The following is a 12785-nucleotide window of genomic DNA, read 5'->3' as shown; positions in this document are numbered from 1 at the left end:
GAATGATGAAGTAATCCAGTTTCTGCCTGTGCCTGGAGCTGACACAGTACATAGCTCTTTGTACACAAATCACTTTGGGGGAGAGAGCTGGACTCTCAGAAGTGCAGACAATCCTGAGATCTTAGGAGACCACTACTTCTGCTCACATTCCTGACCCAAGACGAACCTCTCTAGAGCCCTCTGGACACAGGACCCTAGGAACAATGAGAGGATCCTTCTAGTCTCTGCCTGTGTCCAGAACTGAAAGCCAGTCACCAGGAGCTCTTACACACCTGAGAGCAGGTAAGACCAACACTTATGCTGCAAGGGACTCACCTGGAACACTCAGGACACACAAACCCTGGTGCAGTCTGGGAGAACACCCCTCTGGTTTCTGCCTGTGCCCTGAGATAACCTGGTCCCACATATCTCTGTACCTAGATCCCACTGGGAGAAAGCCAGTCTTCAAGAGTGCTAACACACAGGTTACAGGAAGGTCAAACCACTGTCAGAGACAGCAAGACAAGCTAACACCAGAGACAACCAGCAAGGTAAGTACAGGAACCTAAGTAACAGAAACCAAGACTACTTGGCATCATCAATGCACAATTCTCCTACCACAGCAAATAATGGATATCCCAACATACTGGAAAAGCAAGATTTGGAATTGAAATCACATCTAATGATGATGATAGAGGACATTATGAAGGACAAAATTAACTCCCTTCAAGAAATACAGGACAACACATTTAAATAAGCAGAAGCCCTTAAAGAGGAAACACAGAAATCCCTTAAAGAATTACAGGAAAACACAAGTAGGTGAAGCATTGAACAAAATCATCCAGGATCTAAAAATGGAAATTGAAACAATAAAGAAACCACAAATGGAGAAAACCCTGGAGATAGAAAGCCTAGGAAAGAGATCAGGAGTCAAGGATACAAGGATCATCAATAGAATACAAGATATAAAAGAGAGACTCTCAGGTGGAGAAGATATTATAGAAAACATTGACATGACAGTCAAACTAAAAGCAAAAAGCAAGAAGCTCCTAACCATCAACATTCAGGAAATGCAGGACACAGTGAGAAGAGCAAACCTAAGAATAATAGATATAGAAGAGAGCAAAGATTATCAACTTAAAAGGAAAGTAAATATCTTCAACAAAGTTAGAGAAGAAAACTTCCCTAACCTAAAGAAAGAGATACCCATGCACATACAAGTAGTCTATAGAACTCCAAACAGATTGGACCAGAAAAGAAATTCCTCTCATCACATAATAGTCAAAACACCAAATGTACAAAAACAAAGAATATTAAATGCAGTAAGGGAGCAAGGTCAAGTAACATATAAAGGCAGACCTATCAGAATTAAACCAGGCTTTGCACCAGAGACTATGAAAGCCAGAAGATCCTGGGCAGATATCATACAGACCCTAATAGAACCCTAATAAATACCAGACCAGGCTACTATATCCAGCAAAACTCTGAATTAACATAGATAGAGAAACCAAGATGTTCTATGAAAAAACAATTAACATGATATCTATCTACAAGTCCAGCCTTATAAAGGATACTAGATGGAAAACTCCAACACAAAGAGGAAAAATACACTATAGAAAAAGCAAAAAAAAAAAAAAATAACAATCCTCTCACCAAAAAAACAAAAAGAAAGAGAACCACAAAAACACATTTCCACTTGTAACATCAAAAATAAAATGAAACAACAATCACTATTCCTTAATAGCTAGCTCTCAACATCAAAGGATTCAATTCCCCAATAAAAAGACATAGACTAACAGAATGGATATAGAAAGAGGACACAGCACTGTGCTGAATACAGGAAACACAACTTCCTGACAAAGACACAACCTTAGAGTAAAAGGCTGAAAAACTGTTTTCCTAGCAAATGGTCCCAAGAAACAAGCTGGAGCAGCAATTCTAATATTGAATAAAATCTGCTTTCAATCAAAAGTTATCAAAAAAGATGAAGAAAGACACTTCATATTCATCAAAGGAAAAATCCACCATGATGATCACTCAAAAGACAATATCTATGCTCCACATTCAAGGGCACCTACATTCATAAAAGCAACCTTTCTAAAGCTCAAAGCATACATTGTACCTGACACAGTAAAAGTGGGAGACTTCAACACCCCACTGTCATCAATGGACAGATTATGGAAACAGAAACTGAACAGAGACATAGAGAAACTAGCAGAAGTTATTAATCAAATGGATTTAACATTATTTACAGAACGTTTCATCCTAAAAAGCAAAGAATAAAAGAATACAACTTCTCACTAGATCATTTTACTTTCTCCAAAACTGACAATATAATTTGTCAAAAAACAGGACTCAACAGATAGAAGAATATTGAAATAATCCCATGAATCCTATCAGATCACCACTGCCTAAGTTTGTTCTTCAATAACAATAAAAAGGACAGAAAGCCCACAAATATATGGAAGTTGAACAACTCTCTGTGCAATGATAACTTGGTCAAGGAAGAAATAAAGAGAGAAATTAAAGACCTTTTAGAATTTAATAAAGATGAAGATGAAGGGACAAAACACACAAAACACAAGTCATTGCTAAGAGGAAAGCTCATAGCTCTGAGTTCCTCCAGAAAGATACTGGAGAGAACAAACACTAGCAGCTTAACAGCACACCTCAGAGCTCTGGTACAAAAAGAAGCAAATACACACAAGAGGAGTAAATGTCAGAAATTAATCAAACTCAGGGCTCTAATCAACCAAGTAGAAACAAAAAGGACTCTACAAAGAATCAACAAAACCAGGGGCTGGTTCTTTGAGAAAATCAACAAGATAGATAAACCTTTAGCCAGACTAACCAGAGGATACAGAGAATGTATCCAAATTATCAAAATCAGAAATTAAAAGGGAGACATAACAACACAGTTTAAGGAAATTCAAAAAATCATCAGATACTACTATAAAAGCCCATATTCAACAAAACTGGAGAATCTGGATGAAATGGACAATTTTCTAGACACATACCATGTATCAAAGTTAAAAGAGAATATGATAAACCATCCAAACAGTCCCATAACTTCTAAAGAAAATGAAACATTCATTAAGATCTCCCAACCAATAAAAGCCCAGAACCAGATAGGATTAGTGGAGAATTTTATCAGACCTTTGTAAAGGCTTAATGATAATACTGTCCAAACTATTCCACAAAAGTGAAACAGAAAAAACACTACCCAAATCATTCTATGAAGCTTCAATTACACTTATTCCTAAACAACACAAAACCCCAACGAAGAAAGATAACTTCAGACAAATTTCCCTTGTGAATATTGATGAAAAAATGCACAATAAAATTCTCACAGACAGAATCCAAGAACACATCAAAACAATCATTGGTCATGATCAAGTAGGTTTCATCCCAGGGATGTAGGGATGGTTCAATATATGGAACTCCATCAACATAATCCACTATGAAAATGAACTCAAAGAAAAAAATATGATTATCTCATTAGATACTGAGAATGCATTTGACAAAATTCAACATGCCTTCATGTTAAAAGTCTTGGAGACATCAGGAATTTAAGGAATTTAAACATAATACAAGTGATATACATCAAATCAGTAACTAACATCAAACTAAATGTAGAGAAACTGGAAGCTATTCCACTGAAATCAGGGACTAGACAAGTCTGCCTACTCTCTCCCTATTCATTCAATATAATACTGAAGGTTCTCCCCCAGAGCAACCAGACAACAAAAGGAGGTCAAAGGGATACAAATTGGAAAGGAACAATTCAAAATATTACTACTTGCAGATGATATAAGAGTATAGTTAAGTGACCCCAAAAGTTCCACAGAGAACTAATAAACCTGAAAAACATCTTCAAAAAAGTGGCTGGATATAAAATTAATGCAAACAAATCATTAGCGTTCCTTACTCAAAGGATAAACAGGCTAAGAAAGAAATTAGGGAAGTGACATGCTTCACAATAGTCACAAGTAACATACAATCACTCAGTGTAATACTAACCTAGCAAGTGAAAATCTGTATGACAAGAACTTCTAGTCTCTGAAGAAAGAAATTGAAGAAGATCTCAGTAGAGGGAAAGACCTCCTATGCTCATGGATTGACAGGATTAACATAGTAAAAACAATCTACAGATTCAATGCAATCCCCATCAAAATTTCTACTCAATTCTTCATAGAGTTAGAAAGAGCAATTTTCAAACTCATTTGGAATAACAATAACCCAGGATAGCGAAAACTATATTCAGCAATAAAAGAACTTCTAGGGGAATCACCATCCTTGACCTCAAGTTGTATTACAGAGCAATAGTGATTAAAAAAAACTGTATGGTATTGGTACAGAGATAGACAGGGAGGTTAGTGGAGTAGAATGGAAGAACCAGAAATGAACCCACACATCTAAAGTCACTTCATCTTTGACAAAGGAGATAAAACCATCCTTTGGAAAAAAGACAACATTTTTAACAAATGGTGCTGGTTCAACTGGAGGTCAGCATGTAGAAGAACGTAAATCCAACCTTTCTTATTGCACTGTACAAAGCTGAAATCCAAGTGGATCAAGAACCTCCACAAAAACCAGATACACTGAAACTAATAGAAGAAAAAGTGTGGAGAAGCTTCAAACACATGGGCACTAGGGAAATTTTTCTGAACAGAAGACCAATAGCTTTTGCTCTAAGATCAAGAATCAACAAATTAGACCTCATAAAATTGAAATCTTCTGTAATGCAAAGGATATTAGGACAAAATGTCAACTTACAGATTGGAAAAAGATGTTTACCAACCCTACAACTGATAAAGGGCTCATATTCAATATATATATATAGAACTCAAGAAGTTAGACTCCAGAGAGTCAAATAACCCTATCAAAAATGGGGTACTGACCTAAATAAAGAATTATCAGCAATCAGACAGTAAAAGGAGGTCAAAGGGATACAAATTGGAAAGAAAGAAATCAAAATATCACTATTTGCAGATGATATGATAGTGACCCCAAAAGTTCCTCCAGAGAACTACTTAACCTGATAAACAACTTCATCAGAGTGTTGGGGTATAAAATTAACTCAAACAAATCAGTAGCCTTCCTTTACTCAAATAATAAACAGGCTGAGAAAGTAATTAAGGAAATGACACCCTTCACAAAAGGCCCAGATACTATAAAATATCTTGGTGTGACTTTAATCAAGCAAGTGAAAGATCTGTATGACAAGAACTTCAAGTCTCTGAAGAAAGAAATTGAGGAAGATCTCAGAAGGAAAGCTCTTCCATACTCTTGGATAAGCAGGATTAACATAGTAAAGATGACCATTTTGCCAAACACAATCTACAGATTCAATGCAATCCCCATCAAAATTCCTACTCAATTCTTTATAGATATAGAAAGAGCATTTGCAAATTCATTTGGAGTAACAAAAAACCCAGGGTAGTGAAAACTATAATCAACAATAAAAGAATTTCCAAGGGAATCACTATCCCTGCCTTCAAGCATTATTACAGAACAATAGTCATAAAAACTGTATGGTATTTGTACAGAGAAAGGCAGATAGATCAGTGGAACATAATTGAAGACCCAGAAATGAATCCACACACCTATAGCCACTTGATCTTTGACAAAGGAGCTAAAACCATCTAATGGGAGAATGATAGCCTTTTCAACAAATGGTGCTGTTCAACTGGGAGTCAACATGTAGAATGCAAATTGATCCATTCTTATTACCATGTACAAAGCTTAAGTCCAAGTAGATCAAGGACCTCCACATCAAACCAGATACACTCAAACTAATAGAAAAATAAAGTAGGGAAGAGTCTTAAAAACATGGGCACTGAGGAAAATTTCCTGAAAAAACATCAATGGCTTATGCTCTAAGGTGAAGAATCAACAAATGGACCTCATAAAATTGCAAAGCTTTTGTAAAGCAAAAGACACTGTCATTAGGACAAAACTGCAACCAACAGATTAGAAAAAAATCTTTACCAATCCTACATATGATAGAGGGCTAATACCCAAAATATACAAAGAACTCAAGAAGTTAGACACAAGAGAGTCAAATGACCCTATTAAAAAATGGGGTACAGAGCTAAACAAAACATTCTCAGAGGAGGATTATTGAATGGCCAAAAAGCACCTAAAGAAATGTTCAACATCCTTAGTCATCAGAGAAATGCAAATCAAAACAATCCTGAGATTCTACCTCACACCAGTCAGAATGGCTAAGATAAAAAACTCAGGTGACAGCAGATGCTACCAAGGATGTGGAGAAAGAGAAACACTCCTCCATTGTTGATGGGATTGCAAGCTGGTACAAACACTGTGGAAATCAGTCTGGCAGTTCCTCAGAAAACTGGACATTCCACTACCTGAGGACCCAGCTAAAACTCTCTTGGGCATATACCCAAAAGATACTCCAGCGTACAACAAAGACACATGCTCCATTATGTTCATAGCAGCCTTATTTATAATAGCCAGAAGCTGGAAAAAATTCAGATGCCCTTCAACAGAGGAATGGATTAAAAAACTGTGATACATTTACACAATGGAGTATTACTCAGCTATCAAAAACAATGATTCATGAAATTCATAGGCAAATGGAATGAACAAATAAATATCATCCTGAGTGAGGTTACTCAATCACAGAAAAACACACTTGGTATGCACTCATTGATAAGTGGATATTAGCCCAAATGCTTGAATTATCCAAGATGCAATCCACAGACCACAGGAAGCTCAAGAAGAAAGATGACCAAAATGTGGATGCTCCCACTCCTTAAAAGGGGAGAAAAGCCACCAAAACTAGATAAGATTGATGAAGCTAGAAAATGCATGCTGAAAGGGACCGGATACAGAGCTCTCCTGAGAGACACATCCAGAGGATATCCAATACAGAAGTCAATGCTAGCAGCAAACCACAGAACTGAGAATAGGACCATCTTGGGGGGATTAGAGGAAGTATTGAAAGAGTTCAAGGAGCTTGCAACCCCATAAAAACAACAATGCCAACCAACCAGATCTTCCAGGGACTAAACCACTACGGAAAGACTATACATGGACTGATCCAGGGCTCCAACTGCATATGTAGCACAGAATAGCCTTGTTGGGGCCCAGGGTAAAGGAGCATCCTTGATCCTGCCAAGATTGTACCCCCAGTGCAGGGGATTATGGGGGAATAAAGGGGGATATATAGGGGCAATTCCTGTATGTGGGAGAGGTAGGGGAGGGAATGGGGTCTTATGGACAGGAAACCAGGAAGGGGAATAACGTTTGAAATGTAAGTAAAGAAATTTTATCTAACAAACAATTTTTAAAAAAGAAGAAATTGGAGAGATTTCATACTAGCAACTTAACAGCAAACCTGGTAACTCTAGGCTAAAACAAAGCAAACACACCCAAGAGGTGTAGAGGGTAGGAAATAGTCAAACTCAGTGCTGAAATCAACCAATTAGAAATAGAGAAAACAATACAAAGAATCAACAAAACCAAGAGATACTTCTTTGAGAAAATAAACAAGATAGACAAACCCTTAGCCAACCTAACTAAAAGGCATACAGAGCGTATCCAAAGAAACAAAATTGGAAAGGAAAGGGGAGACATAATAACAGGAACTGAGAAATCAAAGCAATCATTAGTTTTTTTTCCTCCCAAAAGCTCTGTTTTATTTATGCACAGTCCTAACCAGTCAGTGGCAGGAGGACTGGGAGAATCTCCATCTTCAATCCAGGGCCTCTATGATGTTGGTTTGTTACATAGGCACATGGCATCTGGTACGCTGATAAGAGTGTTCAGTCTCTCTCTGCTACAACAACAAGATGAGCATAAATCCCTGCTTCTGTAAGAATCCTGAATATAGGATTTTTTCAACTGTAACTACTCCAACTTCCATTTCTGAAGGTTTGAAATCAACCAATAGAATGGTAGACAGGCGTGCAATTGCTGTTTCCACGGTCTATTCAAATGTCCAATCAAATGTCTTCTTCACTTTTTCAAGGAAACTGGTTGACTCTGTTTGTTTAACTCCTACTGTGGTGGCTTTAAAGCCACAGTAGTAGCCTGCAGGATCACACTTGTAGACTTGAGGGCCTTGTTCTTCATCTATACCAATTAAAATCATACAATGATGAAACCAAGTGACCTCATTTCAGCATTCTATGTATAGGTTTGAGAAATATCAGCAATTCTTTTACACAGCATGTCCACAGGAATCTCATAGCCATATTTCTATTTCTACTTAGTTGCCTCATAGCGTGTCCTCTGTATCTGGGATCAGCTGTCAGCTGTCACTTCTGTCACCACACAACCAATACTTTCTGTTATCTTGAATAAGTCAGTCACTGTGCTGGAATCCAGTTGTTTCTCAGGTACTTTCTTCTGTGTGACAATAACTGTGCAGTCCTTTTCCTCTGACAGCTACAGATGTAAGCCCTCTGTGGTAGTTAAAAGCCTTAAAAGCATATTCTACTTGGTAGAGTCAGCCTTCAGAGGGAGAGAAAATAGTAATGTGATGGTCAAAACTGGGGCTGGAATGATGGGACATGGCATTCCTGCTATTTCAAACACAGTCTGCCAAAATCATTCGATCTTATTTCAAAACCCTGTACGCCACTAAACTGGAAAATCTAAACAAAACTGATAATTTTCTAGACAGATACCACTTACCAAAATTAAACGAAAATCAGGTAAACTATCTCAATACTCCTAAAATGCTAAGGAAATAGAAGCAGTAATTAAAATTCTCTCCTGAGAGAGACACCCAGAATACAGCAAATACATAGGCGAATGCCAGCAGCAAACCACTGACCTGAGAACAGGACCCTCTTTGAAGGAATCAGAGAAAGGACTGAAAGAGCTTGAAGGGGCTCGAGACCCCATATGAACAACAATGCCAACCAATCAGAGATTCCAAGGACTAAGCCACTACCCAAAGACTATACTTGGATTGACCCTGTGCTCCAACCTCATAGATAGCAATGAATAGCCTAGTAAGAGCACCAGTGGAAGGGGAAGTCCTTGGTTCTGCCAAGACTGAACCCCCAGTGAACTTGATTGTGGGGGGAGGGCAGTAATGGGGGGAGGATGGAGAGGGGAACACCCATAGAGAAGGGGATGGGGAGGGGTTACGGGGATGTTGGCCCGGAAACTGGGAAGAGGAGTAACAATCGAAATGTAAATAAGAAATACTCAAGTTAATAAAGATAAAAAAAAAAGTCTCCCAAACAAAAAAGCTCTGGGCCAGATGGTTTTAGTGCAGAATTCCACCCTGATACCTACACCACACAAAGACTCAACAAAGAGAATTTCAAACCAACTTCACTCATGAACATTGACACAAAAATACTCAGTAAAATTCTAGCAAACTGAATCCAAGAACATCTCAAAGACATTATCCACCGTTACCAAGTTGGTTTCACCCCAGGAATGCAGTGGTATTTCAATGTACAAAAATTTGTTGATGTAATCCACTATATAAACAAACTTAAAGAAAGACACCACGTCAAATTAAATGGAAAGGTTGAAGCAATCCCACTAAAATTAAGGACAAGATACTCTCTGCACATCTCTTCAATATAATACTTGAAGTTCTAGCTAGAGAAATTAGTCAACAACAGGAGATCAAGGGGATACAAACTGGAAAGGAAGAAATCAAGGTTTCACTGTATGCAGATGACATAATTTTATACATAAAATAACCCCAAAATTCTATCAGAGAAAGCCTGCAGCTGATAGTTGACTTTAGCAAGGTGGTTGGATATAAAATTAACTCAAACAAATCAGTAGCTTTCCTTTCCTCAAAGGATAAACAGGATGAGAAAGAAATTAGGAAAATAACACCCTTCACAACAGTCAAAAAATAATATAAAATATCTTGGTGTAACTCTAACCAAGGAAATGAAAGATCTGTATGACAAGAACTTCAAGTCATGAAGAAATAAATTGAACATATCAGGAGTTGGAAAGATCTCCCAGGCTCATGGATTGGTAAGACTAACACCCCCAGCAGTGAAAATGTCCATCTTCCCAAAAGTAATCTATACATCCAATATAATTCCCATCAAAATACCAACACATTTTATAGACCTTGAAAGAGCAACTCCCATATAGATAAGGAAAAACAAACAACCCAGGATAGTTAAAACAATCCTGAACAATAAAAGAATTTCTGGAAGAACCATATCCATGATTTCAAGCTATACAATAAAACAATATTGATAAAAACTTTATAGTATTAGTCCCAAAGCAGAAATATTGTTGAGTGGAATGGAAGACCTAGAAATAAATCACACACCCATGGAAAGTTCTGGGCCCTGAAGTGGACTGGAACTCCACAGGAAGACCAACAGAGTCAACTAACCTGGACCTCTGGGATCTCTCTGAGACTTAACTGCAAACCAAACAGCATACACAGTGTGGACCAAGGGCCCTGGTACATATGTAGCAGACCTGCAGCTCAGTCTTCATGTGGGTTACCCAACAACTAGATCAGGAACTGTCTCTAAAACTGTTGCCTGTCTGTGGAATCAGTTCCCTGACAGGGTTGCCTTGTGATAGAGGTTGTGTCTAATCCTACAGAGACATGATGTGACAAGATGATGGGGAGTGGGGGCTTACACAGAGGGATCTTCTCAGAGGAAAGGGGCAGGGTGGGTGGTCCTAGAGACCCTTGGAATTGGACTAGAGAGTGGGAGACAGCTTTGGGGATGTAAATAAACATTTTTTAAAAAAGAAAAAAAAAAAGAATTCTCAGCTGAGGAATATCGAATGTGTAAGAAGTACCTAAAGAAATGTTCAACATCCTTAGTCATCAGGATAAAATCAAAACAACCCTGAGATTTCACCTCACACCAGTCAGAATGGCTAAGATCAAAACTTAGGTGACAACAGATGGTGGAAAGCATGTGTAGAAATAGGAACACTCCTCCATTGTTGGTGGGATTGCAAGCTGATACAGCTATTCTGGAAATCATTCTGTAGATTCATCAAAAAATTAGACATAGTGCTACCTGAGGGCCCAGTGATACCACTCCTGGGCATATACCCAAAAGATGCTCCAACGTATAACAAGGACACATGCTCCACTACATTCATAGCTGCCTAATCCATAAAAGAAAGAAGCTGGAAAGAATGTGTCCTTCAACAGAGGATTAGATACAGAAAATATGGTACATCTACACAAGGAGTACGACTCAGCTATCAAAAAAAATGACTTCAGGAAATCCATAGGCAAATGGATGGGACTAGAAAATATCATCCTGAGTGATATAACCCAGTCACAAAAGAACACGCATGCTATGCACTCACTGATAAGTGGATACTAGCCCCAAAGCTAGGATTACCCTAGATACAATCCACAAACCTCATGAAGCTGAAGAAGGAAGACTGAAGTGCAGATGTAGTCCTTCCTAAAAGGGTGGAACAAAAAATATTCTTAGAAGGAGATACGGAGACAATGTTTGGAGAAGAGATTGAATGAATGGCTATTCACAGCCTGCCCCATATGGGGTTTCACCCCATATAAATATAGCCACCAAATCCAGACAATATTGCTGATGCCAAAAGTACATGCAGACAGGAGCCTGATATAGCTCTCTCCTGAGAGACTTTGCCAGAGCATGACAAATACAGAGGTGACTGTTAGCAACTAACCATGGAACTGAGATTGGGGTCCCCATTGCAGGAGGTAGATAAAAGTTTTGAAGGAGCTGAAGGAGTTTGCAACCCAACAAGAACAACAATACCTACCAGAGCTTCCAATGAATAAACCGCTACCCGAATAGTACACATGGACATACCCATGTCTCCGGCTGCATATGTAGCAGAGGATGACCTTGTTGTGCACCAATTGGGAGGAGAAGTCCTTGGTTCTGCCAAGGCTGGACCCCCAGTGTAGGGGTATGTCAAGGCAGGGAACAAGGGCAGGAGTGTTGGTTGGGGAGGGGGAACACCCTTATAGAAGGGGGAGCGGGGATGGGTGAGATAGCAGGTTTTTGGACGGAAAACCGGGAAAAAGTATAACATTTGAAATGTAAATAAAAAATGCAATAAAAAATAAGATGAAATGAGAATGAGGGACAGTAAATTATAAGTAAAATACTGGAAGTGGAAATGTCTAAGCAGGGAGAGAGGCATGGGACTATGGGGGAAATATGACGTGAGGGGTAGGGATAACTCAAAGGATGAGTTTGTGAAAAGCTATATGGAAGTCTACTATCTCACAACTCTGCTTCCAAAAATCCTTGCACAGACAGGATAAAACATGTGTAATGGAAGAATAGAGCTACAACAGTTAATGGATTATGTGAGGATGAGAAAAAATGATGGGAAGATAAGAATGCAGTGTGTGGATTAGTCAGAACAAAGGAGCTGTGAAGAAGTTGTTAGTTAATAAGATAGTTTCAAAATACTATTTAAATTTACTTCCAATATGCATACCCTGCATGGATAGACAATAGCACATTCAGAAGATGTGGGTTATTGAATAAAAATTGGAGTGCAAGGCATTGGATACCTTTCAACAATTATGGATGAAGAGTTCTCAGAAATTCCCTATGTAAAGAAGACTGTTGCCATTGCCAGGGCTACACTCACCATTATTTCATGGTAAACCTCTATTGCTGAGGATACTACTCCCTTTGGCTGCAGGACATAGAGAATTCAAACCAAACAGCAAGGTCTTCCCAGTTAGAATTCATGGTTCCAGAAAGTGCTTAGGAGACTGCTAGGGAAGAAAATTAATTTTATTAATTAATTAATTAGTTAATTAATTAATGTTCTCTCCGAGTGTTGGATCCTATATAATG

General features: G+C 38.3%; 1 pseudogene; it reads right to left on the bottom strand.

Moving 5' to 3' along the window:
- Positions 1-7772: 7772 nt before the first annotated feature.
- On the bottom strand, positions 7773-8524 carry Psma6-ps3 (proteasome 20S subunit alpha 6, pseudogene 3; annotated as a pseudogene).
- Positions 8525-12785: the final 4261 nt, after the last annotated feature.

Source organism: Rattus norvegicus, chromosome 4 (genome assembly GCF_036323735.1).
Source record: "Rattus norvegicus strain BN/NHsdMcwi chromosome 4, GRCr8, whole genome shotgun sequence".
In the NCBI taxonomy this organism is placed as follows: Eukaryota; Metazoa; Chordata; class Mammalia; order Rodentia; family Muridae; genus Rattus; species Rattus norvegicus.
The sequence above is the reverse complement of the archived record's forward strand: the minus strand, read 5'-3'. Positions and strand labels throughout refer to the sequence as shown.